The sequence below is a fragment of the Dermacentor andersoni genome, chromosome 6 (assembly GCF_023375885.2).
Source record: "Dermacentor andersoni chromosome 6, qqDerAnde1_hic_scaffold, whole genome shotgun sequence".
In the NCBI taxonomy this organism is placed as follows: domain Eukaryota; kingdom Metazoa; phylum Arthropoda; class Arachnida; order Ixodida; family Ixodidae; genus Dermacentor; species Dermacentor andersoni.
In genome coordinates, this window is record NC_092819.1 from 94,885,848 (window position 1) to 94,912,789 (window position 26,942).

A 26,942-nucleotide genomic window follows, 5' to 3' on the forward strand; every position below is an offset into this window, starting at 1 on the left:
TACTGGAATCATTACTTTTCGATGAATTGCCGAGCTTTTTTGAGGGATCAACTTTGGGGGGACCAGGATTCAACTCCACGTCTCCACTCAACAAAAGGCAATTGATACAGTACAAGGCATTCAAGCATAAATCAGCAGCGTGTTGTGGGCAATGAAACAGCAGCAATGATCGATTGTCAGATTTAAAGCATCGCGAATTTTCGAAATAACATACCTGCACAATGAAGAAACAGCGTTTTAACATCGTGTCGCCGCCGCTGTCACTTTGCCCACTGACGAGCGAAGCTTCCAGCGCCTCTTTTAAACCCTTGAATGGTGACGTCGGGGTATCGCTCCAGATATCAATGGTGTGCGCACGAGTACCAGAGTTCCATAGAACACGCAGGCAGGTTGTTGATTTCCCGAGCATGCCAGGACTATCACGCACAGGCGCGATAGGGCAGTCGGGCGATGCAATGATGAAGGTCTTCTCGTGTAGCTCGTAGAGCGATGGATCAACCGGCAAACATGCGAAGATGATGTCCCATGGCGTACACTCCGGTAAAACAGGCTCGACGACGCATCCGAGGATCTGCACAATGAAGAAACAGCGTTTTAACATCGTGTCGCCGCCGCTGTCACTTTGCCCACTGACGAGCGAAGCTTCCAGCGCCTCTTTTAAACCCTTGAATGGTGACGTCGGGGTATCGCTCCAGATATCGATGGTGTGCGCACGAGTACCAGAGTTCCATGGAACACGCAGGCAGGTTGTTGATTTCCCGAGCATGCCAGGACTATCACGCACAGGCGCGATAGGGCAGTCGGGCGATGCAATGATGAAGGTCTTCTCGTGTAGCTCGTAGAGCGATGGATCAAGCGGCAAACATGCGAAGATGATGTCCCATGGCGTACACTCCGGTAAAACAGGCTCGACGACGCATCCGAGGATCTGCACAATGAAGAAACAGCGTTTTAACATCGTGTCGCCGCCGCTGTCACTTTGCCCACTGACGAGCGAAGCTTCCAGCGCCTCTTTTAAACCCTTGAATGGTGACGTCGGGGTATCGCTCCAGATATCGATGGTGTGCGCACGAGTACCAGAGTTCCATGGAACACGCAGGCAGGTTGTTGATTTCCCGAGCATGCCAGGACTATCACGCACAGGCGCGATAGGGCAGTCGGGCGATGCAATGATGAAGGTCTTCTCGTGTAGCTCGTAGAGCGATGGATCAACCGGCAAACATGCGAAGATGATGTCCCATGGCGTACACTCCGGTAAAACAGGCTCGACGACGCATCCGAGCATCTGCACAATGAAGAAACAGCGTTTTAACATCGTGTCGCCGCCGCTGTCACATTGCCCACTGACGAGCGAAGCTTCCAGCGCCTCTTTTAAACCCTTGAATGGTGACGTCGGGGTATCGCTCCAGATATCGATACTTCTCAACACTTAATTTGCGATTGGGGTATTGGCAAATACCTATGGACCCTGCCGACAAGGAAAAGACCGCTTTCGTGACTCCAGATGGCCTATTCGAATTTAATGTTATGCCTTTTGGCCTTTGCAATGCTCCTGCCACCTTCGAAAGATTCATGGACGCAGTACTACGTGGCCTGAAGTGGGAGATATGCATGTGTTACCTCGATGATGTTGTAATCTTTGGCCACACGTTTGAAGAACATAATGAACGCCTCAGCCTTGTTCTCGACTGCATCGAGAAAGCTGGACTGGTTCTAAACTCAAAGAAATGTCGCTTTGGCGAACGTCAAACACTGGTGTTGGGACACTTAGTTGACAAGGATGGCGTCAGACCCGATCCTCGTAAGATTGAAGCTGGGAGCTCCTTCAAGCCACCACAATCAGCACGAGAACTTCGCTCATTCATTGGCCTATGTTCATATTTTCGTCGTTTTGTTCCCAGGTTTGCCGACATCGTTTACCCGTTGACAAGTATTTTGCGACAAAATGCATCCTTCAATTGGACACCAGAGTGTGACGCATCATTTTCTCAACTGAAGTTTATACTAACGTCAGCACCACTCTTGCGTCACTTCGATCCGTCTTGCCCAACTGAAGTTCACACTGATGCTAGTGGAATCGGGATAGGAGCGGTGCTTGTACAACGTCACAGTGGCGCACAAAATGTAGTCGCATATGCCAGCCGTTGCCTGAGCAAATCTGAACGAAATTATACGGTTACGGAACAGGAATGCCTGGCAGCTGTTTTCGCCATACAGAAGTTTCGGTGTTATCTTTACGGTAGACCACTCAAAATTATCACCGACCATCATTCTTTATGCTGGCTGGTCGGTTTGCGTGATCCCTCTGGTCGCCTCGCACGTTGGGCGCTGCGCCTCCAGGAATACGACTTTGTGGTGTCGTACAAGAGTGGCCGTCGTCATGCTGACGCAGACTGCCTCTCTCGGATTCCTCTTGCGGCTACCGACTGCGATGCTGAGAATTTTGACGACTGTCTCGCTGCTGTTACTTCTACGTTCCCTGACGCGGCAGACTTTCAGTGAGAACAACGGAGTGATGTTACCCTCGATCCGCTTTTTATCGCCGCCCGTACTTCTCAAGGCAGCGGTCGCTTTACCGTCCGTGACAAATTACTCTACAAAACTAATTATTCCGGGCATGGAGCGCGTTTTCTGCTTGTTGTCCCGGAGAGCCTTCGCTCCGACGTTCTACGCGCCATGCATGACGATGTGACATCCAGCCATTTCGGTTTCGTACGAACGCTACACCGCACGCAGGAGCGCTTTTACTGGCCCAAGATGTACGAAACAACCAAGCGTTATATCGCTAGTTGTGAAACATTCCAACGTCACAAGCGACCGACCACCGCAGCCCCGGGTCCCCTTCGGCCATTGACACCACCCAACACGCCATTCGAGCAAGTTGGCATTGACCTTTTGGGTCCATTCCGGTTATCTAGCAACAAGAACCGTTGGATAATTGTCTGCGTAGACCATCTTACACGGTATGCAGAAACTGCAGCCATACCGTCTTCCACCGCCGCTTTCGTGGCGGTCTTCCTGTTGCGTTCCGTGGTCCTTCGTCATGGCCCACTACGTGTCATCATCAGCGACCGTGGTCGCCAGTTCACTGCTGATGCCATTGAAGAGCTACTTCGTTTGTGCACTTCCAAGTTTCGTCATTCCACGCCGTATCATCCACAGACCAATGGCCTCGTTGAAAGGACGAACAGAACGCTGACCAACATGCTTGCCATGTACGTCTCCTCCAATCATAAGAACTGGGACGACGTGCTGCCCTTCATCACTTACGCATACAACACGGCGAAACATGAAACCACGAACTACAGCCCATTTTATCTCCTCTATGCCAGGTTACCGCGAAGCCCTCTGGACACTTTCTTACCGTTCGTTCTGCACAGTGACGATTCTGTATCGAAGACTTTGTGTCTCGCCGAAGAAGCGCGTCGAATAGCTCGTCTTCGTACTCTGGCCTCGCAAAGTCCTTCGAAAGAGTGATACGACAACCGTCACGTACAAGTATCGTTGGAAAAAGGTGACTTGGTCCTTCTTTGGACACCGCAACGCAAGCGTGGATTGTGCCAAAAGTTATTGTCACACTATTCAGGCCCATTTGTAGTTGTGGACCGCCTCAGCGAACTCACTTACGTCATAGCTCGCCTACTGTGCAACGGTCGGCGATCAAGCAGAACTCAGCTGACTCACATTGCTCGCCTGAAGCCTTTCTACCCTGCTTGTGCATCATGACTCGCCCCACGGGCTTCGTCTGCTTGCGGGGAAATGTAACAGATACGAAAGGCACGGACAAGACAAAAGAAGGGAAGACGAAGAGGACGAATTGTTGGAGAGGCCGAGCTGCGCTACAATCACGCTACGATCATCATCCATCGCCTGTAAATAAAACCATTTCTTTGCAACACTTCGTAACAATATGTTCCTTTTCCAGTGCCCCTGTGGAAGTACCTACTTTTTGGACACAAAGTGCTCTCCATGGATGCATGCATTTTTAGCTTGTAAAGATGTCTATTACCCTTTGCCTCAAGCTGGTCCTTGTTGATGTCACCCAAGAAGGCATCGCGGAGTATGGCGATGTGGACTTACAAATCAGTGTTGATTCCAGTGAAACCAGATTAATAGAGCTGCCGTTTATTTCTGTCCACTCCATCTTCATCCAGTTACAATGAGCAGTTCTTTGTCCAAACAGAAGGCATATGTAGTTGGTCATGCATAGCCTGCGCACTAAGACTTGTTGGCGTGCCTGAGAACCTTAGCAGTGTCTATATGCAAAAACATTCTGATGTGTTGATGACTTCCTTCTCTTTATCACACTTTGCCTGATGAAGCCAGCAACTTGGTCAATTAGATGTTCAACAGGCTTCTCATTAGCTTTCCCAGCGTCTCCTTTACCAGGGCGTTGCTCATAGATATCTGTTTTCTTGACCTTGCACAGCACTTAAACCATAGCCACACCTGCTGAACCTATAGTATGTGATCAGAAAAGTGCTATACATCACGCTGCTCCAAACTCATGACATGTGCTACAAGGCCTTGAGGAGCACCCCCATTAATTTCCGCCCTCATCATACTGTATGAAGCTTCGAATGACAAGTGCGACAATTAACATCTGCTGGTTTTTTAGTGCTATTCCTGTCCAGCTTGCTGAAAGCTATCCCGAGTGTTTCAAAAGCAGGACTGCTGCCGGGCAAGAAGTGCATAAAGCAAGGGTAGCTATCACCATATATGTCACACAAAATGAAGGCCACTGAGTGTACAGGCGGTTTAATACTTATCCAACAAGCTTGGTTCTCCATTTGCAAGTGAGTAAACCCAACCTACCCAAAAAACATGGCCTGTGACAAACTATGTGCCAGATGCTGTGTTCCCTGCAATTCCGAAGATGTGTACAACATCCTGACACCCGCAGTGGCTTCTACACTGGGCAAACAGGCTACTATAACAACGACCGCCTCTACTAATATGCTAATAACATGAAAACGGGCACAAATTTGGCTATTCATTGGGCCCAACTGCAGGCACAAGCCACTCTTCCACCAGATGTGTGTTGTTCACAGGAATTGGAGCTATACAAATGGAGACAAAAACAATGATGTTTGAAAGTAGTAGAGTTGAACTATATTCTGCACAAACAGTGCTACTTGCAGCGCTGGTACCTTGTAGCTACAATTCATGGCTGTCCCACCATGCAAAGGCACTATTCTTGAATTATTAACTTCTATTTATATTTATGGTCGCCATATATTGCAAGTACATATCCACATTGTGTGCAATATGGTTAAATGATGTCAACTATGATAGCCATTCCTAATCTGAGATGCAACAAGAGATCTAATATAGGCAACGAATTGTAATTAATAAAGACAACCCGCGCACAGGATAAGTGACAGACTTCCTTTTATTGAAAAAATGTCACATGTATCACACGACACCAGCAGTGGGTAGCAAACTTGCAAGCTTGGGTGACAGAGGCAAAGCTTAGCAAAATACTACACTCATACTCAAATGTAAAACGGCCTATGACACAAAAAACGACATTATATTGTACTGAATAAAAGGGCGAGACTCCATCCCAGAACACATTATGGCACCACATAATTGACATGGTGTAAAAGATGTTAACACGCCCTCCCCATAAAAAAAGAAACACTGAAAACATGTCTTAAAAGGCAATCTGCAGCGTCTGAAAGCAAGAAAAACAACCCTAAAAAGGTTTCGCTAGGTCCTTCAATGACTAAAATTGTCAGACTATCTTGTCACTTCTTAAAGGATCTGCATTCTGTACTAGGGTGTTCTGATAAGGCAGTTTCTGCAAGTGCATTGGAAAGCTGTGTTCCCAGTCTGTGTCCAATATTTCGAATTTAAAGAGGCTCAGGCTGCCTTTCAAAGCTGTACATTTTAGTTTATAAAAGAGAAAAAGGCAAGCAAAATTGCTCTGTTTTAGAAATTCACCTAAAGCAGTGCTCTTAAATTAAAGTATTAGCTTGCACAATACCACTATAAAAGCTTTCCACCTCTAACATTTTTATCCCAGTTGTAAAAAGATGCGAATTTCTTTTTGAACAGAAGTTTTTAAACTATATTTAACAGGTGAACCAAATATATCATAAAAGTGGCATTTCACATCTGCAACAACTTCAATGTACTTGAAATTCAGCATATTGGGACATGGAGGAAACCATAAAAATGGAATAACGGCCCGAGAGAGCTCTCTGCAATTAGGTGAAGAAATTGGCACATACCTGCAACTTTTATTGATATCTAGAGTGAACTTTAACATCTAACACAATATAGGCTCTTTCGGGTCTGTTTATAACGTTTTGTGCCAGCGCACATACGTTAAAACACTATTCAGTGCTTTCACGCCGTGTCGATGTATGCCGAATTGCTCAAATAGTTCAACACATTGCGTTGGCTGGCTAGTTGGCTTGAATGCATAATCAGTTTTCTAGCGTGAAGCAACGTACACAAGAGAGACGAAGGGACAAGGTGCTGCTCATGAGATGACAGACACAACAATCATTGCCCACAGTTTATTTATTTATTTATTACTGATACCCTCAGGGTCAACAGACATTACAGAGGGGAGTGGTAGAAAACATAGAAAAACAATGTTTTAACTACAAGAAGCAGCACAATGTTTCTAATTATACGATAGTACTTATGTAGAGGCAAAATACATGTTACAATAATACCATATATATACAAAGAAGCAGTCCAGTTTTTCTAATTATACAATAAGAGCTATAAAGAGGCAAACAAAAACAACATGTTATAGAGCATTGGTTAATGAAGACACAATTTTTTCATGATCTGAAATTGTTACTACCAATTTGGAAAGGCAATTCCAATCATTTGATGTGCGTGGTATGTATGAATGTAGGAATGATTCTGTTTTACACAATGGAATGCCAACTTTATGAGCTTGATTCAAACGGTGCGAAACGTAATGGGGAGGAAGTATTAGCAAATCACGCAGGTAGGGATGATGATACAGTTTGTGAAAAAGGCTTAAGCGAAGCATCGCACGTCGAGAAGCAAGCGTAGGTAGATTAAGGTTAGCTTTCATTACCGTGATGCTCGCGCTACGACTTTAATTAGAGAGTATAAAACGGACGGAATTATTTTGCACCATTTCAAGCGTATGTACCAAAGTATTATAATGCGGATCCCAAACCGAAGCGGCATATTCTAACTTAGGGTGAATGAGTGTTTTATATAGCATTATTTTGAGAGACGAAGGCGATTTTGCAATGTTACGACGAAGATATCCGAGCATGCGATTAGCGTTGCCGACAACATGAGAGATGTGAGTATCTCAGGTTAGATTGCTACTGATGCGAACTCCGAGGTACTTATATGAAGATACGCTGTCGAGTAGTGAATTATTTAAGTGATAAGTAGGTAAACTAGTAATCTTTCTAGACACTCGCATGAATTTGCATTTTTTAATGTTTAGTTCCATAAGCCATATATTACACCACTCAAAGACTGCGTTAATGTCAGCTTGAAGAAGAGCGGCGTCATTTGAACTTGTTATTTCTCGGAAAATTACGCAATCATCGGCAAACAAATGAACTGATGAGGAAACGCAGGATGGTAAATCGTTAACATAGATGAGGAAAAGAAGAGGACCGAGGACTGAGCCCTGCGGTACACCAGAATGGACTGTGCATTCTTCAGAATTCGCGCCGTTAGCTGAAACAAACTGAGAACGGTTAGCAAGAAAACTTTCAATCCAGATTAAAATACAGGGATCGAGCTTAAGTAGCCGTAATTTATAGATGAGCAGTTTGTGACACACTTTGTCAAAGGCTTTAGCAAAGTCAAGGAAAATGCAGTCAGCCAAGGACGTATTGTCAAGAATGGTGTTTAGTTTGTGTACAAAAAGTGTTAGTTGGGTTTCACACGAGTATGATTTGCGAAATCCATGCTGTGATGGTGCGAAAAATGAATTCGACTCCAAAAAAGTAGCAAGATGAGAAGCCGAGATATGCTCTAGTATCTTACAAGGTATACTTGTGAGCGAAATAGGTCTGTAGTTTAGAGGGGAATGCTTACTGCTCGATTTATGAATTGGAATTACCTTCCCGACTTTCCACTCGGATGGAAGAAAACCATCGTGCAATGATTGCTGGAAAATTTTAGTTAGGATTATTGATGTGTAACAAACTGTGCTTTGAAGGAATTTCACATTAATGTGATCGCTACCCGGCGCAGAGGATAGTTTTAGTGACCTAATGATGCTCGCGACACCATCATAGTTGATAATGAGAGGGAACATTACATCATGGTCATATGGTCGTAGGTGTGGTGGAGTGGAAATGCTAGGTAACGAGAAATGTTTTGCGAAAACTTCATTTAGTACTCCGGAACACTGGTTGGCCGGTATAACGTCAGCATTAACGTTACTGAGCGCTATTATATTATTGTCTTTAAAATTAACCGTGCGCCAGAATTGTTTAGGGTTAGTTTTAAGCATACAAGGTAATGTGCTCGTTAGGAAGTTATCTTTGGCGTCTTTTAGGGCCTGCGCGTACTCATCGGCACTCTTTTTGTAGGCTGACCAACGAACATTGGTACGGCTTAGTTTAGCCGATTTAAACAGGCGCTTTCTTTTATTAGACAAGCGTTTTAGCTGATGATTATACGATGGTTTCTTTAGATTAGAGGTGATCGTGTAAATAGGGATATGCCTATCTGTTAATTCAATCACTTTATTAACAAAGATACTCCAGTTTGACTGAACATTACGGCATTCAAATTCACGCAAGTATTGATCAAGGAACACTGCGAGTTCATTATTAATTGAAAGAAAGTCAGCCTTGTTATAATTTCTTAATGTCTTGATTTTTTTAATCGGTTTAGGTCGCTCGAGGCAAACTTTAAATGAAAGTAGGCAATGATCGCTGATACCTGGCGAACATGTTAGGTCGGAAATAAGATCGGGTCGGGTAGTGAAAACAAGGTCAAGTGTATTGCAAACAGACGTGGTTATTCTTGTCGGTTCCTTAACGATTTGGGTCAGCGAAAAGGTATTGCACAATTCTGAGAAGTCTTGCGCCATAGAGGAGTTAGGATACACTGTGGGGGGATCATTGTACCACATAATATTTGGCATATTAACATCACCAAGCAAGAAAATTGGCACTCCGGTGTGACAAGAGCAAACACTATGAATGGCATCGTGTAAATCGCTGACAAATGTTGCAGTGAAATTCGGGGGGCGATGGAAGACACCCAAAATTATTTTTTGATGTGCTAGTTTAACGACTGCCCATACAATCTCCAAACTGGATGCAATTTTAATGCAATTCGAAGGGAGCCTTTTATTTATCGCCAGCAGTACACCGCCTCCTTGGCGTGTATCGCGGTCACAGCGGTAAACGGAAAAATCGCACGAGTTTATGAATAATTCATGGTCTCCGATTTGTGGATGAAGCCATGTTTCGGTTAACGCGATAATGTCCGGCCCGCACGTCTCGATGGCCGATTCCAGTGCAACGCGTTTGTTGATAGTGCTTCGGATGTTAGTAAAAAGAACTGAAGTGTTCAATAGGTTGCGTTTGTGGACCCTGTCGCGTTCCTATCTCACAGAGCGAGCAGGAGACGTCGAATGCCCAGGCGCATGCTCTGTATTGTCTGCAGCTCTGCGCGTTCGTGACAACTCGTTTTCTTTGACACATTGACTTATCGGGTCGTAGACATACTGTTTCTTATTTATTATTAACTTTTTGTAACGCACTTGGCAGGCGGGTGCGCCAGGTTGATCTTTCGCAAACTGGAATAGTTTGCACCTCACTTCACGTGTGGCTGCACAAAAGTCTTCGCTGACGCTTATATTTTTCTCTTTCAGTATTGCTCTTGCTGAAAGAACTTTTTCTTTTAATTTGAAATCAGAAAGTTTGACGATCATAGGGCGGCATTTGTTTTGCGAATATGATCCTAAGCGATGTGCGCGCTCGATCGCGTTGTCCGACAGGGCGTCAAGCGCACCTGCTAAGATGGACCTTATCTTGGACTCGGATTGTTCCCATGATTCATGAGAATCTGGAATGCCTCGAAGAATTATGTTGTTGCGCCGGGAGCGGTCCTCTTGCTCGTTCAGGCGGGATTCTAAATGGCCAAGATGGGCGTCAACCGACTTGACCGAGTCCTCTACGTGATCAACAGTGCGCTCTAGGAACTCAATCGACTTAGTTTTTGTTTCAAGCTCATCAAGCCTCTTCTGGATTGATGCAACTTGATCTTCGATTTTCTTTTGGCTCGTCCTTATATCTTTAACATCAGTTGCCAACTCGTTCTGGACTTTAGCGTCTTTAGCGTCTCAGTTGAAGATAGTTCAGCATAACGTGCTCGCGAACTAGTGGGTGCGAATTAATAATGAATTTGTTAATCGCGAAACAGCGGACACAAGGCAGACGACAGGACGGGGCGCTGTTCAGGAGATGACAGAGATACACAAAAATCAGGGCCCACAGTGGAAGAAAGATAGATCAGCGCAATGCATTGGCTGTGTAGTTTGTACGAATTCGTTATTACTTCGTTTAGCGCGAAGGAACGGACCCTATAGAGAGGACAAGACGAGGTGCTGTTCAGGCGATGACACAGGCGCACAAGAATAACGGCCCACAGAAGAAGGACGACAGTTCAGCACAATATCCTGGCGCGATGTTTGGAGCGAATCCATGATTCCTTTGTTTAGGCGAAGCAAAGGACACAAGAGCGACCACAGGACAGGACGCTGTTCAGGAAATTACGCAGACAAAGGAATATGAGTGCCTACAGTAGACGAAAATTAGTTCAGAGCATTGCGTTGGCGGGCTAGTGGGTGCGAATCCATAATCAGTTTGTGTAGCGGGAAGCAACGGACACAAGAGAGACGAAAGGAGAAGGCGCTGTTCAGGAGTTGAGACAGACACGCAAAAATCAGGGTCCACAGTTGAAGAAGCATAGTTGAGCGCCATGCGTTGGCGAACTATTTCCTGCGCATCCATAATTACTTTGTTAGCCCAAAACAACCGACACAAGGGAGACGACAGTGCAAGGCGCTGTTTAGGAGATTACAGACAAAAGAATGAGGCCCCACAGTTGAAGGAAGATAGTTCCATAGAAAGCGTTGCAGGCTAGATGTTGCTAATCCATAATTCCTTTGTTTAGCGCGAAACATACGGAACCAAGGTAGACGACTGCACAAGGCGCTGTTTACAAACACACAAAAACAGGGCCAATAGTAGAAGAAAAATAGTTCAGCATTATGCGTTGGCTGGCTAGTAGGTGCGAATCCATAATTACATTATTTAGCGCGAAGCAATGGACCCAAGAGAGACGACAGGGCAAATCTCTGTTCATTTGGTTGAGACACACAAAAATCAGGGCCCACAGTAGAAGAAAGATCCTTCAGGACACTGCCTTGGTGGGCTAATGACGCGACTCCATGATTGCTTTCTTTAGCGCAACATAACGGACACAAGAGAGACGATAGGACAACGTGCTGTTCAGGACATGACACAGACACACAAAAATCAGGGCTCACAGTAGAAGAAAAATAGTTAACCAAAAGGCGTTGGTGGACTACTTGGTGCGAATCCATAACAACTTGTTTAGCGTGAACCAACGGGCACATGAGAGACGACAGGACATGGCACTGTTCAGGAGACGACACAGACACGCTAAAATGAGGGCCCACGGTAGAAGAAAGGTAGTTCATAAGAATGCGTTGGCGGGCTTGTTGGCGCGAATCCATAATTACTGTTTTGAGCGCGAAACAACGGACACAAAAGAGACAAGACATGGCGCTGTTTAGGAAATCGCACAGACTCACAAAAATCAGGCCCGACACACGAAAATCAGGGCCAACACTAGATGAAAAATAGTTCAGCACTATGTGTTGGCGGGACAGTTGGTGCGAATCCAAAATTAGTTTGTTTAGCGAAACAATGGACACAAGAGAGTCAACAGGGCAAGGCGGTGTTCTGGAGATGACACGGAAATACAAAAATTAGGGCCCACATTAGAAGTAAGGTAGTTCAGCGCAATGCGTTGATGGGCTAGTTTGGGGAGAATCCATTATTACTTTGTTTAGCACGACGTAACGGACACAAGACAGACGACAGGCCAAAGCGCTGTTCATCTGACGCAGACATAAAAATCAGAATCAGGGCCCAAGGTAGAAGAAAAATAGTTCAGCACAATGCGATGGCAGGCTAGTGGTTGCGAATCTATAATTATTTTGTTGATTGCGAAACAACGGACACAAGAGAGAGAAAACAACGCGCTGTTCAGAAGATGACACAGGCTCACAAAAATCAGGGCCCACAGTGGAAGAAAGATAGTTCAGCACGATGCGTTGGCGCACTAGTTGGTGTGAATGCATAATTATTTTGTTTAGCGCGAACAACGAACTAAAGAGAGACGACTGGTCAAGGCCCTATTCTGGAGACGACACAGATACACAATAACCAGGTCCCCCAGTAGAACATGAGAAAATAGTTGCGCCCAATAAGTTGTCGGGCTTGTTGGTGTGACTCCAAAATTAGTTTGTTTAGCGGGAAGCAACGGACAGAAGTGAGACGATAGGACAAGGAGCTGTTCAGGAGATTACAGACACACAAAAATCAGGCCCCACAATAGAAGCAATGTAGTTCTGCACGATGTGTTAGCGGGCTAGTTGGTGCGAATGTATAATTAATTTGTTTAACGCGAAGGAACGGGCGCAAGAGAGACGACAGGGCAAACCGCAGTTCATTGGACACCGACACACAAAAATCAGGACCCGCAGTACAAGCAAGACCTTTCCGCGCACTGCCTTGGTGGACTAGTTGACGCGAATCCATAATTGCTTTGTTTAGCGTAAAGAAACGGACACAAGAGAGACGACAGGACGATGTGCTGTTCAGGACATGACAAAGACATACAAAAATCACAGCCCACAGTAGAAAAGGGAGGGTTCAGCACAATGCGTTGGTGGGCTAGTTGGTGCGAATCCTTAATTACTTTATTTAGCGCGAAACAACGGACACAAGATAGGTGACAGGACAAGGCACTGTTTACACACACAAAAATCAGGGCCAACAGTAAAAGAAAAATAGTTCAGCGCTATGCGCTAGGGAACTAGTTGGTGGGAATCCCTAATTACTTTGTTCAGCGCGAAACAACGTACACAAGAGAGACGACAGGACAAGGCGTTGTTCAGGTGATGACACGGACACACGAAAATAAGGGCCTACAGCAGAAGAAAAGTAGTTCTGCACAATGCGTTGGCGGGATAGTTGGTGTGAATCCTTGATTGCTTTTTTTAGCGCGAAGCAACGGACACAAGAGAGACGAAAGGACAAGGCGCTGTTCAGGAAATGAGAGAGACACAAAAATCAGGGCCCACAGCAGAAGAAAGATAGTTCTACACCATGCTTTTGCGGGCTAGTTGGTGCGTATCCATAAATACTTTTTTTTGCGCGAAGCAACGGACACAAGAGGGACGAAAGGACAAAGCGCCGTTCAACAAATGGCACAGACACACAACAATAAGGGCCCACGGTAAAAGAAAGGTAGTTCAACACAGTGCCTTAGCGAATTAGTGGTGCGAATCCAATATATGTTTAACTCAAAACTTCGGACACAAGATAGACTACAGCAGAAGGCGCTGTTCAGATGACACAGACACAAAGATCACGCCCCACAGTAGAATAAAGATTGTTTGTAGAAAGCGTTGGCGGTATAGATGGTGCGAATCTATAACTACTTTGCTCCATGCTAACAACAGACAAACAAAAATCAGGGCCAACACTAGATGAAAAATGGTTCAGCCCAATGCTTTGGCGGGCTAGTTGGTGAGAACCTATAATTACTTTGCTTGGCGCGAAGCAACGGACACAAGAAAGACGAGAGGACAAGGCGCTTTTTAGCAGAAGGCACAGACACGCAAAAATCAGGGCCCACAATAGAGAAAAGATAGTTCAGCCCAATGCGTTGGCGAACTGGTTGGCGCGAATCCATAATTATTTTCTTTAGCCCGAAACAAGGGACACAAGAAAACACGACGGGACAAGGCGCTATTCAGGAAATAACATAGACACACGAAAATCAGGGCCCACAGCAGAGAAAAAGGTAATTCAGCACAATGCGTTGGCGGGTTGCCTGGTGCGAATCCATAATTACCTTGTTCAGCGCGAAGCAACGGACACAAGAGAGACGAAAGGGAAAGGCTCTGTTCAAGAGATGAAACAGACAGACAAAAATTAGGGTCCTTAGTAGAAGAAAGCTAGTTAAGCTATTAGCGTTCGCGAACTAGTTGGTGCGCCTCCCTAATTTGTTTAGCTGGAAACAACGGACACAAGAGACGACAGGACATCGCGCTGTTAAGGAGATGGTACAGACACACGAAAATGGGGGCCCACAGTAGAAGAACAGTTGTTCAATAAAATTTGTTGGCAGGCTAGTTGGTGCGAAACAATAATAACTTTTTTAGCGCGAAACAATGGACACAAGAAACACGACAGGGAAAGTGCTGTTCAGGAGTTGGCACAGACACACAAAAATCAGGGCTCACAGTAGCAACGGATACCGGAGAGACGACAGGACAAGGCGGTTTTTAGCAGATGACATAGACATGCAAAATTAAGGGCCCACAGTAGAGGAAAGGTAGTTCAGCACAATGCATCGGCGGGCTATTTGGTGCGCATCCATAATTAATGTGTTTAGCGCGAGACAACGGACCCAAGAGAGACGGCCGGACATAGCGCTCTTCAGGAGAGGCACAGGCACACAAAAATAAGGCTCCAAAGTAAAATAAAGGTAGTTCAGCAGAATGCGTAGGTGAATTAGTTGGTGCGAATTCATAATGAATTTGCTTAGCTCGAAGCAACGGACACAAGGGAGACGATGAACAGGTGGCTTTCATGCAAAAATAAGGGCCCACAGCAGAGTAAAGATAGTTCAGCACAATATGGTGGCGAACTAGTTGGTGCGAATCTATAATTACTTTGTTTAGCAAGAAACAACGGACACGATAGTGGCGAAAGGAAAAGGCGCTATTCAGCAGATGACATAGACACACAAAAATCACAGCCTACAGTAGAAGATAAATAGTTCATCACGACGAGTTGGCAGGTTCACCATCATCATCAGCCTGGTTACGCCCACTGCAGGGCAAAGGCCTCTCCCATATTTCTTCAACAACCCCGGTCATGTACTAATTGTGGCCATGCTGTCCCTGCAAACTTCTTAATCTCATCCGCCCACCTAACTTTCTGCCGCCCCCTGCTACGCTTCCCTTCCCTTGGAATCCAGTCCGTAACCCTTAATGACCATCGGTTACCTTCCCTCCTCATTACATGTCCTGCCCATGCCCATTTCTTTTTCTTGATTTCAACTAAGATGTCATTAACTCGCGTTTGTTCCCTCACCCAATCTGCTGTTTTCTTATCCCTTAACGTTACACCTATCATTCATCTTTCCATAGTTCGTTGCGCCGTCCTCAATTTGAGTAGAACCCTTTTCGTAAGCCTCCAGGTTTCTGCCCCGTAGGTGAGTACTGGTAAGACACAGCTATTATAGACTTTTCTCTTGAGGGATAATGGCAACCTGCCGTTCATGATCTGAGAATGCCTGCCAAACGCACCCCAGCCCATTCTTATTCTTCTGATTATTTCCGTCTCATGATCCGGATCCGCCGTCACTATCTGCCCTAAGTAGATGTATTCCCTTACCACTTCCAGTGCCTCGCTACCTATTGTAAATTGTTGTACTCTTCCGAGACTGTTAAAAATTACTTTAGTTTTCTGCAGATTAATATTTAGACCCACGCTTCTGCTTTGCCTCTCCAGATCAGTGAGCATGCATTGCAATTGCTCCCCTGAGTTACTAAGCAAGGTAATATCATCAGCGAATCGCAAGTTACTAAGGTATTCTTCATTAACTTTTATCCCCAATTCTTCCCAATCCAGGTCTCTGAATGCCTCCTGTAAACACGCTGTGAATCGCATTGGAGAGATCGTATCTCCCTGCCTGACGCCTTTCTTTATTGGGATTTTGTTGCTTTCCTTATGGAGGACTATGGTGGCTGTGGAGCCGCTATAGATATCTTTCAGTATTTTTACATACGGCTCATCTACACAATGGTTCCGTAATGCCTCCATGACTGCTGAGGTTTCGACAGAATCAAACGCTTTCTCGTAATCAATGAAAGCTATATATAGGGGTTGGTTATATTCCGCACATTTCTCTATCACCTGATTGATAGTGTGAATATGGTCTATTGTTGAGTAGCCTTTACGGAATCCTTCCTGCTCCTCTGGTTGACGGAAGTCTAAGGTGTTCCTGATTCTATTTGCAATTACCTTAGTAAATAATTTGTACGCAACGGACAGTAAACTGATCGGTCTATAATTTTTCAAGTCTTTGCCGTCCCCTTTCGTATGGATTAGGATTATGTTAGCGTTTTTGCAAGATTCCGGTACGCTCGACGTCATGAGGCATTGCGTATACAGAGTGGCCAGTTTCTCTAGAACAATCTGCCCACCATCCTTCAACAAATCTGCTGTTACCTGATCCTCCCCAGCTGCCTTCCCCCTTTGCATATCTCCCAAGGCTTTCTTTACTTCTTCCGGCGTTACCTGTGGGATTTCGAATTCCTCTAGACTATTTTCTCTTCCATTATCGTCGTGGGTGCCACTGGTACTGTATAAATCTCTATAGAACTCCTCAGCCACTTGAACTATCTCATCCATATTAGCAATGATATTGTCGGCTTTGTCTCTTAACGCATACATCTGATTCTTGCCAATTCCTAGTTTCTTCTTCACTATTTTTAGTTAGTTGGTGCGAATTAATAATTATTTTGTTTAGCCCGAAATAACGGACACAAGAGAGACGAAGGGACAAAGTGCTGCGCCGGAGATGACACAGACACCCAAAGGTCATGGCCCGCAGTAGAAGGAAGGTAGTTCAGCAGACTGCGTTGGTGGGTAGCTGATGCAAATCCGTAATTACTTTGTTTTGTGCGAAGGAACGGACACAAGAGAGACGACAGGAAGAGGAGCTTTTCAGCAGATGACACAGACACGCAAAAATCAGGGTCCACAGTAGAGAAAACATAGTTCAGCACAATGCGTTGGTGAACAAGTTGGTGCGAATCCATAATTACTTTGTTTATCGCGAAACAACGGACACAAGAGAGACGACAGGACAATGCGCTGTTCAGGAGATGACACAGACACATAAGGATCAGCGCCCACAGTAGAAAAAAGGTAGTTCAGCACAATGCGTTTGCGAACTAGTTGGGGCGGATCCATAAATAATTTGTTGAGTGCGAAGCAACGGACACCAGAGAGACAACAAGACAAGGCGCTGTTTACAGACATACAAAAATCAACTCCAAGAGTAGAAGAAAAATATTTCAGCAGAATGCGTTACCGGGCTGGTTGGTGCGAATTTATATTCACATTGTTTAGCGCGAAGCAACGAACCCAAGAGAGATGAAAGGGCAAGGCGCTTTTCAGGAGATGACACAGTCAAGGAAAAATCGGGGCCCAAAATTGACGAAAGATATTTGAGCACAATGCGTTGGCGGGCTTGTTGGTGCGAGTCCACACTTACTTTGTTTAGCATAGAAACAACGGACACAAGAGTTAGGAAAAAAAAAGGCGCTATTCAGCAAATGACATACACACACAAAAATCAGGGTCCACTGTAGAAGAAAAATATTTCATCACAACGAGTTGGCAGGTTAGTTGGTGCGAATCCATAACATATATATAATGATTTATTTCCATCACCATTACATTGATGGAGGGGATGGGAATAAAAGCGATTGACACTTGAATAAGTTCCCACCCCCTGTACAGCAGGTCAGCAGTGGCATGCGACGGCACTTCTGTCACGACAGGAAATACAAAGTCAAACAAAGTATTAGTATAAAAAAACAAGTATGCAAAATACACAATCACCTGTGCGTGTTAAAAAAATATAAACCGATTGAAAAGAAAGACAAGTACAGCAACTGAGTACAAAAACGCTTACGAAACACCGAAAGAACCGCAACCAAAAATACGCTTATAACACAATTAGACACAATTAAACACAGAAACGTTCACAGATGTCTAAATGTTGGACAATCAAAGGGACGCGTTAAGGAAAAAGTAGTAGCGAAGGTTAGAGCAGCTAATGCTTCCCAAGTCTATACTTTGACCAATTAATTTGTTAAGTAAGGATGCAAGCTGAAATGCTACCATTTGGCGCCCATAGTTTGTTCTTACTTTTGATAATACCCAGTGTGGCTTATGCCGGCATGGATATGTGCAATAAAATAATTCATTGGGAGCTAAGTCAGATATATTACTTATGCATCTTCTTTTTTCTAGTTTGTAGGTGCGTAGTAGTCTCTTAGCATAGAGGCTGAAAACGTTAACGATATTGTTCTTGAAAAATAAGTTTTTTGTTGACTGTCTACTTGGCAGGTTATGACCTAATCTGAGGTCCCGTTTTTCGAGTGTTCCTAGTTTTTTCAGACCGGTTTGTGTAGCAGTACTCCATACTAATGAGCAGTAGTTTAGATCTGAGCGAAATAATGCATTACATAGAGAGAGTTTTACCTCTTGTGGGAGATAATTTTAGGAACGCGTTATAATTCCTATGGCTCTAGATGCCTTTAATTCTACATTGTCTATGTGGTTGTCCCACAGCATGTTTTCGGTGAATGTTACGCCAAGTGATTTGAATGACCTTACTAACTCAATCTGGTCTCTGTAATAAAATAACTCACCGAAATCACCGCAGTCTATTATTTTTTGGACGAAAAATTACTGATTTTGACTTTGCAGTATTAACAGACAAAAGATTTTTAGCGGACCATATATGTATTTTTTCCAGGAGCACATTTGCGTTTGTCCTTCGATTACTACTGCTATCGTCAGATAAAAACAAACTAGTATCATCAGCATAAATTAGGAAACGAACATTAGTATCCACACTGATAATATTGTTACGTAAGAAGACGCAGATGAAAAGCTATATACAAGTATATTTCCAAAGTAATACGCTGCACTTGGCCAAGAGGCAAGAGCCCGCGCTAGCCTTCAATCGTCGTCGTCGTCTTCTTACTGCTCGCCTCTTCGTCATTGGTAATACTATTCCGTAGTACTACCCCCGGCGGCAAAAGCGCCGTCCCGGAGCTACTAAAGGCCGGACTCGGAAGCAGTGTAGTAGGCCTTGAGCCTACTGACGTGCACGACATCACTAGATGCCAGAGTAGATGACGAGGTTGAGCTCACAGGAGCAATTTTGTACGTCACAGACGTTACCTGGCGCAGCACGCGGTAGGGCCCTGTGTATCGCGAAAGGAGCTTTTGTGAAAGTCCGACGTGAGGAGAGGGCGACCACAAGAGCACGAGCGCACCAGGCGAAAACTGTACGTTACGGTGGCGTGCGTTGTGCTGACGCTGCTGAGTGGTTTGCGAGTCCGTCAGTCGAGCACGGGCAAGCTGGCGTGCATGGTCGGCGAGGGCGATGGCGTCGCGCGCATACTCGCTTGTTGAGATCGAAGCAGGAGGAAGTGCCGTGTCAAGGGGCAAGGTCGGTTCGCGACCGTAGAGTAGATAAAAGGGAGAAACTCAGGCGGTGTCATGCCGGGAAGAATCATAAGCAAATGTGACGTAAGGAAGGGCAATGTCCCAGTCGTGGTGGTCCTTGGAAACGTACTTGGACAGCATATCGGTAAGAGTACGGTTTAGCCGCTCTGTCAGGCCATTGGTTTGAGGATTGTATGAGGTAGTCAGCTTGTGTAGAGTGGAGCAGGAACGTACAATGTCGGCGATAACTTTCGAGAGGAAGTTACGACCACGGTCAGTGAGCAGCGGTCGCAGGGCGCCATGAAAAAAGATGATGTCACGCAAGAGAAAGTCCGCGACGTCAGTGACGCAACTGGTAGGAAGAGCCCGCGTGATAACGTATCGGGTGGCGTAATCAGTTGCGATGGCTACCCATTTGTTCCCAGAGGATGACGTGGGAAAGGGACCTAGGCGGTCTAACCCAACAAAAAAGAACGGTTCCACAGGGACAGTGATCGGCTGGAGATGACCGGCAGGTAGCACCTGAGGTGTTTTCCGACGCTGGCAGGTATCACAGGCAGCAACATAGCGTCGGACGGAGCGAGTGAGACCAGGCCAATAGAAGCGGCGGCGGACGCGGTCGTATGTGCGGGTTACGCCAAGATGTCCTGCAGTAGGTGCGTCATGCATGTGAAAGAGCACAGCCTGTCGTAGATATTTTGGCACGACAAGAAGAAGATCAGATCCGTCACGGAGGAACTTCATTTGGTACAAAATGCCGCCCTGGAGGACATATCGGCGAACGGACGCGTCGGTAGGTGTAGAGCGCACACGCTCGATGAGTGCTCGCAGCGGTAGGTGTCGGTACTGCTCATCGGCGATGTTAGCGAAGGCAGACACAGAGAAAATGCCGTTGGCGGTACTACTGTCCGCGTCGTCAGGTTCGTCTACCGGGTAACGAGACAGGCAGTCAGCGTCCTTGTGTAGTCGGCCGGATTTGTAGGTGAGAGTATATGAATATTCTTGGAGGCGTAAGGCCCAGTGACCAAGTCTTCCTGTAGGATCTGTCAGTGAGCATAACGAGCAAAGCGCGTGATGGTCTGTGACAACGGAAAAGGGTCGGCCATATAAGTATGGGCGGAACATCGCCACCGCCCAAACTAGGGCCAGACACTCAAGCTCAGTAATGGAATAGTTGCGCTCGAAGGGGGAGAGGAGCCTGCTGGCGTAAGCGATAACACGGTTGTTGTCGCGCTGGCGTTGTGCCAGTACTGCGCCAAATCCGTGACCGCTTGCATCAGTACGGACTTCGGTAGGCGCAGAAGGATCGAAATGGGCCAGAACGGGAAGCGTTGTGAGAACGTCGATTAGATGCGAGAATGCAGAGGCCTCGTTATCGCCCCACTGGAAAGGGACGTCTTTTTTCAAAAGCTCGGTTAGTGGTCGGTTAATGGCCGCGAAATTTTTCAGGGAACGGCGAAAGTAGGAACAAAGGCCGATGGACCTGCGCACATCCTTGACACACTTCGGAACAGGAAAGTGCGTAACAGCATGGATCTTGCCTGGGTCCGGTTGCACTCCGTTCGCATCAACGAGATGCCCAAGGACGGTAATCTGGCGACGGCCGAATTGGCACTTCGATGCGTTCAGTTGCAGACCGGCGCGATGAAAAACGTCCAGGACTGCCGGGAGGCGCTCGAGGTGCGCAGCGAACGTTGGGGAGAATACTATAACGTCGTCCAAGTAGCACAGGCATGTGGACCATTTGAAACCGTGAAGAAGGGAGTGCATCATGCGTTCATAAGTGGCAGGAGCGTTACAAAGACCGAACGGCATCACTTTGAATTGATAAAGACCGTCCGGAGTTACAAAAGCAGCCTTCTCACGGTCGAGATCGTCCACGGCAATCTGCCAGTAGCCGGAGCGGAGGTCAATACAGGAGAAGTAGCGAGCACCATGGAGGCAGTCAAGGGCGTCATCGATCCGAGGTAGGGGATACACGTCCTTTTTGGTAACCCTGTTAAGGTGCCGATAATCCACGCAAAAGCGCTATGAGCCATCCTTCTTTTTTTACCAGTACAACAGGTGACGCCCATGGACTACATGACGGTTCTATGATGTTCTTGGCAAGCAATTTGCGAACTTCTGCGTGAATAACTTGACGCTCAGCCGGTCACACTCGATACGGGCGGCAATGAATAGGAGGAACATCACCGGTATTAATGCGATGTTTAACAGCTGTAGTTTGGGCCAAAGGACGATCGTTAAAGTAAAAAATAGCGTTGTAGGAAAACAGAACGCGGTAGAGTTCACGAGCGTGCAGATACAGGAACACCGTCGACTTGCACGTCAAGAAGGTTCAGATGAGTGGGCAACGTCAGTAGAGGATTTGGTGGCGTAGGGAGCAATGCAGCGTCACCTCGAGGCGCTGCATCATCTAGTTTTCCGGCTGAGAGCGGCGTCCGAAGCGAGTCGGCGAAAAGGAGCGACGGGGCTGGGGAGAGCGAGATTGTCGTCGTTGCGGCGAAGGTGAACGAGAATAGGGGCGGTTAGGCACAGGAGAGTCAGTGGCGGCATTGTCGGAGCGTGCGGCATAGGGACGAGAAGGGCCACCTGAGGGGCGAGAGTAGGCAGTATAAGCAGGCCGGGTCGGGGAAGTCCAGCGACTTCGACAGTGCCGAGAAATGGGCCCGATGCGACGGCAGTGAAAACAAATGGGCTTGTCGTCAGCAGTGCGCCATTCAGATGGGTTGCGGTAACGTGGTGGGTAAGAAGATGCGGGACGGGGCGGAATCGAAGAAGCCGGATGGGTATCAGGGCGATGGGTCGAGCAGATGGTGTGAAGTCCCATGTTTTCGAACTCCTGGCGGACAACTGCCTGGATCAGGGAAACCGTGACTGCAGGTATGTTGGTGGGGCTGGAGACGAAGGCAGCCGGATAGGTGGCCTCAATCTCACGCCGGAGGATCTTGGTAATATCTCCAGTGTTGTTGGGATGAGGAGCGTTTGCACAGGAAGATGTCGCTGGGGTGTTGGGCAAACGGGCAAACTGCTGGTCGATACGTCGGCTGTTAGCGAGTTCCAGGCGGCGGCACTCTTTTATAACAGCATCCACCGTCGCGACGTTGTTGAATACGAGCAAGTTGAAGGCGTCATCGGCAATGCCTTTGAGGATGTGGGATACCTTGTCTGACTCAGTCATGTGTGCATCAACTTTGGGGCACAGAGCCAAGACGTCCTGAATGTACGTGACATAGGGCTCTGTTGACGTCTGCACACGACCGGAAAGCGCCTTCTGCGCGGCAAGTTTGTGATCGTAGGGGTTGCCAAACATGTCTCGGAGCTTTTGTTTGAGCGCATCTCAACTGGTGAGCTCATCTGCGTGCGTCCGAAACCAAACTCGAGGCGTGCCACCGAGGTTAAAGGCTACGTTGGTGAGCCTGATAGTAGGGTCCCACCGGTTATTGTGGCTGACGTGTTCGTACAGGCTGATCCAGTCCTCGCCGTCTTCCCCATCTTTGCCCGAGAATACGCCAGGATCACGAGGAGCAGGGAGAATGATGTAGGTCGTCGAAGTGGCAGCAGGTGTCGGAGGCGGCTGAGTCGAGTTGTCATCGCCGGAAGCCATGAAGCTAGGCTCGAGGTACCGTCCACTGCGAAGCTCCGTGACGAGGTACAGGGAACGTCCACCTCCACCAGATATGATACGTAAGAAGACGCAGATGAAAAGCTATATACAAGTATATTTACAACGTAATACGCCGCACGTGGCCAAAAGGCAACAGCCCGCGCTAGCCTTCAATCGTCGTCATCGTCTTCTTACTGCTCGCCTCTTCGTCATTGGTAATACTATTCCGTAGCAATATTAATAATGTACAGGTTAAAAAGCCATGGTTCTAAGATACTTCCTTGGAGTACCCCGCACGAAACTGTTCGTAAAGTTGGCCTATATTCGTTCATCTGGACATACTGTCTTCTATGCGATAGGTAGGATTTGATTAAGAGTAATGCTGCGCCTCTAATTCCATAACATTCAAGCTTCTGAAACAAGATGCTATGATTTATGCAATCAAAGGCTTTGCTATAATCTAAGAAAATTCCCAAGACGAGGTTCCTATGTTCAAAGTTCCTTAGTATATATTATTTCTGGTGTAAAAGAGCAAGTTCCGTCGATCGAAGTTTTCTGAAGCCATACTGGTTGTCAGAAAGTATACTTTGTTTATTTAAAAAACTATTAACTCGTTCAAGAATGAGCTTCTCGAACACTTTTGAGAAGACGAGCAACATACTGATTAGTCTATAGTTCGCAAAGTTATTTTCGCTGCCTTATTTATATATGACTGCTAGTCTAGCAATCTGTATTATCGGGGGAAAAGTGGCGGTTTCTAAGCATAAGTTGTATATGTGCTGCAATGGCGCAGCAATGATGTCAATGACATGCTTAACTGGACGTATCTGTATATTTTCCGCATCACACGATGTACTATTCTTTAGGTCTCTGAACGTAGACAAAATTTCACTTGTAGAGACAGGTTCCAGAAATAAAGACGAGGGACATCTATCAATAGTTATGTGAATTGTGTTTGCTGAGGACTTCGGTGCGGTCGTAAAAAAGTTGTTAAATTTTCCTGCAAGAGAATTAGCTGAGTATTTTATGTCATCGCTTGTAATTTTATCTGGAGTTGTAACCTCCGATATGCCAGAGCCGAGTGACCGGATTTTATGCCAGATCTTATCAGGATGATTTAATGGATGATATCAGGATGATTTCGTAATGTCTGAGCTTTTCCTGTCGTATGTCAGAATTTAATTTATTTCTGCATTTCTTAAAGCGCTCAAGAACAAGGGTATCTTTTGCATCAATAAATAGTTGATATAATTTGTGCTTTTCTTTATTACGCGTGTATTGTTCTCGTGATATCCACGGTTTTCTTATTGTTTTAGGTAGCATCTTTAATTTTGGAACGAAGTGGTTGTTATAGACATGAGTGAAGGCGTCGAGGAATAAGTCATAAGCGCTGTCCGCTCTAGCTTCGCTATATATGTCAGCAAAGCCTACACCTAGAAGGTCCGTGCGAAAGTTTTCTAGGAAACCTTCCGTTAGACTTTGATACATAGCTTTTACACCAAGGTAACGTTTCGGGACCTCCTTCTGGCAAAATAAATATGTACCCATATGATCGCTTACAACACAGCATGTAACTCCTGAGGGAATGAGTGGAGAATTAATATTTGTTAAAAATAGATCGATGCATATTTTGGAAGTAGGGGTTATGCAGGTTGCTGTGGTTATCATATTTGTGACACAGTAACATACAAGTAACACATCAAAATTCACTCTGTTCACTGTTGTACATAACATATCTATGTTGAAGTCACCACGAATGACCACATCGTACTTGTTGCTCATTGCCAAGCTTAGATAAAATCCCATGGTTTCAAGAAATGAGTCCACGTTTCCAGACGGCGGCCTGTAGACCACGGACATTACAATGTTTCCTGATATATCTGAAAGGATTTCAACACCATCTTTCAGGTAACTGAATTCATTCAAAATTTCACACTTCAAATGGTCATTAACAAGTATGCATACACCGCCTCCACGGGAAGTTTTTCTATTCAAGGAAAAAGTTGGAAATGATGGCAATGGAAAATGATGGAGGTCTGTCAGCCAAGTCTCAGAGATGATAATAACATCAAAAGGGAAACTGAAGCTGTCTAACAAAATAGAAAATTCATGTACCTTATTCCTAACTTAGCTAGGGTTAAGGTGAAAGCATTTAACTACTGACGGGCTTTTCAATTCGAAGCTAACACTGTTACTGGTTTCACACGGGAGAGAATATGCATTTGGTGTCATCAGGCGGTAGGGGTATTAAGTGCAACAGACATGAACGGAACCTGTTTATGATGTTGCGTCCACAAGGCCACTCTCATCTCGAATTATTTGAGCAGAATCACCTTCCTTTTGGCGAACAGGCACCTTGCCGTTTGAGCACCAAACAAACCGGCGATTGTTTTTCTTGATCCAATCTTTTGTTTGTAGAAGTAAAGATTTAGTTCTTCCAGTCAGGTTCTCACATAGGTAGGTGTTTTTTCCATTGCCCGCCAAATACTTTCTGTTTTGAAGCCATTTGTCTCTTTGTGCTTGTCGTTGAAACCGCACAACAATGGGTGGTATCTTGTTCGCTTTTGCCGGAAGGCGGTGGCAGGCCTCAATGTCACTCTCATTAATTTCTGTAGCACTGATTTGCTGAGCCACTTCGTTCACTTTCGCTAGGAGGTTCTCATTCTTAGTTTTAGCAACACCATGAATTTTTATGTTCGTTTTCCTGCTTCGGAATTCCAACTCGTCCAAATCGGTGTTAAGCTGAGAGAGTTGTTCATCGCATCGCGTATTCTCGACCCGTGCCACTCTTTTTCGCAGGTGCGCAATTTCTTTTTCATGATTATCAAGACGCTTCATGATTTCATCGAAATGGTCAGACATTGTCTGAACGGACTGTTCAATGTTATCGGCCTTATCTTTCAGCGGCATAAGACTGTCTAGTTTTTTATTCAGCTCCAGAAAAGCAGAGGCCATGTCAAAAGCAGAAGCCTGGGCTGTGGGGGGCATTTTTCCGCTACGAGAAGTCCCCGTTTTGCATGTAGGTCAAAGGAGTGCTTTACGAGAACGAGCACTCAATGGTTTACCCGACTCAGAAACTCCGGAGCAGCCTTGTACATGATATGGGCACTGACAGTATTTGCATTTGACCAAGCTTTCAGCAGTATCAATTCTTTTGTTGCAAGCGATGCAGACTTCCTCCATATCCGTCATCAAAAACAGTTATGTACAACACGCACGTTGCGACAGGTTTGGCAGCGGCAGTGGCGCTAGAATAGACCCACAGGGCAAGATTAACAGGAAAAAGTGCGCCAACCTGAAAAATGTGCACAAATCGTGCAAGCCGTGGAAGCGCGTGTCCGTCGCTCGCCAGTGCCACTGCCACTGCCAAACTGCCGAGAGCGGGGGCGTGGCCGATTATCGCAGACGGTAAAAGCACCGCATGGTTGTTGGATCAACCTGGCGACGGCCGATGTGTCCTGGGTGTCGAAGAAAGATAACTGCCTTAACCAAGTCGTTCAGCCCGCATAGACGGCAATAAATCCCAGGAACAAAGCAGGATGACAGCCAGACGGCCAAAGCAGGAGCGGACCTGAAAAAAGTGCAGAAATCGTGTAAGCCGTGGAAGCGCGTGTCCGTCACTCACCACTGCCACTGCCAAACTGCCGAGAGCGTGGGCGTGGCCGGTTGTCGCAGATGGTAAAAGCAGCGCATGGTTGTTCGATCAACTTGTCGACGGCCGATGTGTCCTGAAAAAAGTGCAGAAATCGTGTAAGCCGTCGAAGCGTGTGTTCGTC